Source organism: Penaeus vannamei, chromosome 41, assembly GCF_042767895.1.
Source record: "Penaeus vannamei isolate JL-2024 chromosome 41, ASM4276789v1, whole genome shotgun sequence".
In the NCBI taxonomy this organism is placed as follows: Eukaryota; Metazoa; Arthropoda; class Malacostraca; order Decapoda; family Penaeidae; genus Penaeus; species Penaeus vannamei.
This window is the reverse complement of record NC_091589.1, coordinates 21,022,394-21,024,893: the sequence shown is the minus strand read 5'-3', so window position 1 is coordinate 21,024,893 and position 2,500 is coordinate 21,022,394. Positions and strand designations below refer to the sequence as shown.

Genomic DNA, 2,500 nt, shown 5'->3' with positions numbered 1-2,500 from the left:
GAGTAAAGTCACTATTTATGGAAATCGATACATGCTGTCTAATATTAGCCATTTTTCCTTAATTCAGGAATGATTTAAGATTAATTCAACATCTACGTAATACCAACGCCAGTGCAATACGAGCTCATTCACTTTTTAATTTTCCCGTACTAGGCAATTTCTCAAAAAAAAAAAAAAAAAAACGGGGACTCAGAGCGACGCATTCGGACGCAAGCTCAAAAAGACGTTTTAAACGAACGGGAGATTTCTGCGCGCCTTTTCCCGCTCGACGTCGCTTCTCGTCTTTTTGAAACGTTGCGCATCCGCTGTTCACTTGTCCAAGCACTCTTATTTTTTTTTTTTTTACCTCTCGCAGCTGATTACGATTAATTCTGCACCCGTTTGGCAGTTAGGTATAGTTAGTTAGTTATGGTAGCTGTGTGTAATTTTAATTAAAATGATAATGATGGTGGTAATAGTAATAATGATACTGATAATGATGATGATAATGCAGGTGTTATTAATAATGATAATGTTGATAATAACAATAATGATAATAATGATAATGACAATAATAAAGATGATGGCAGTAATACTAATTAAGGTAATGATATGATAACAACAACAATAACGATACGAGTGGTAGAGCGGCCGTCTTGCATTCACGAGCATTGGCGGCGAGGGATCGAATCCCGATCGGAGAGGTTATAATGTTCAACAATAACGATAACAATAACAATAAATACATAGATAAATAAATAAATAACTTTCTAATTACTGAGAAGTAACCCCTAGGAGTAAGCGAAGAAAAAGACAAAGAAATCAATGTCACACTACAATACTAGCTGTCTCCCAGGTTTATCGCTCAAAAGGAAGGATTTTCTCCCTTATTAGAACAATGTGGATAGGTTAGCCATTTGCTGGAATTTCCTAAATTAGATATTAGTTTACTCTAGCTAAGCAACTTGGTTACCTTATATTTTCGGTAAAGAAAAATATAATTTTCGAATTTCTTTCATGAATAAAAATCATTATGAAAATCCCCATCACTCTGGACTATATAAGTCATTGTTTATAAGGTGAGGGTGTATGATAGAATTGATATGAAAACTGATATGAAATCAGTGACCTTCTGTTAGCTACAATCACCTCTGTATTTCCATTATGTAACTTTTGTCTGGATTATTTCATTACGTATTTTTTGGTACATATTCTCAACATATATAGCCTTCTTAATCATAAAAGAACTCAATCTGTGTCATTTCCCTTAACCTATATCACTAAATTCAAGGAAACTGCGTTTTATCTCGTATATCCAGCTACATACTCATATGATGCACGTAGCCTACTTGGACAAATATGCACCGCTTGCCCTTAAAATGACTGGTGGATATGTAGGCTTTTCCTCTCCTTCAGAATTCTGCGAAAATTTCTTACTAACTGCGACTGCTGGCTTCTTTTACGTTACAAGCACACTTGCAACAGATCCGGTCTTGATATTTCTATTCCTGTAACAATCTGGTCGCGGTTTTCTAAGACACGGGTAAATCCTCTAAGGTTTTTTCCCCTTGTTGTTTCGCAAGGTCTCCCACCCGCTCGTTACCTTTCCAATCCTTTATCTTCATAAAAAGATCTAGTTTTATTATGTTATACGTTAAAAGAATTGGTTTAATATAGATTAATCAAATGAATTGAGGACATTTTACTAAAGGTATTAAGTTCCTTCGCGTTGCTTTATCGAAATAGTATGGTATTCCATTGCTATAATTAAGCACAGTATTTTAAAGCAGTATGAATATCTATGTATGTTCATTTTCGCGAGAAAAGACTGGACAATGTAATATAAATTAATGTTTTATATGTTGAACGTATTAATTACCACTACAGTTTGTTGTAACAGGGATTATTTCCAGTAATATTTACATTGATATGATCGTACAAATTGGAATAATGCTTATTAACGACGAATCTGATTTGGCTTTCTTTGTGTTCAGCTTTCTTTCACTGTGCTTTCACATGACTTATTTACGTGACTTCTTCAGATATCTTCCATGTCGACAATAATATAATAGTTACTCCTAGTAAAGAATCATAATAGCTATTTTCTGTAGTGATGTATATCATAGAAAATGCTTACTTACAGGGATAACTACTACAATTGGCCGCCTTTTTCTTTTAAAATTTACCTGTTTTCTATGCATCATCTTAACAAACGAAATCAGTTCTTTAGCTCTATTAGCATAACAATGAGGCGTAATTGCTAATGATTATATAATTGGCACAGGCAATTATCATATCAATTGCAGAAACAATATAATGTACATTTTCTCTGATCCAATATACAGAAAACGGTCTAACAATCTGAAGGCCAACGGATAACATACAAATATATTCGTGACGTGGTATCAATATGTATGCATATATGAAAATATATTTGAATTCACTAAGGTTCTCCAAAATGTATGGGTTATGTTTATAGTCAAATTTTGTTTTTCAATAACTCACTGAAGCAAAGTATGAT

The 2,500-nt window shown here is 33.5% G+C and overlaps 1 protein-coding gene across 1 annotated transcript in view; it reads right to left on the bottom strand.

Moving 5' to 3' along the window:
- LOC113807720 (uncharacterized) overlaps positions 1 to 2,500 on the bottom strand; it is a 26,154-nt gene that overhangs the window by 12,827 nt on the left and 10,827 nt on the right. The gene's annotated exons all lie outside the window — the stretch shown is intronic.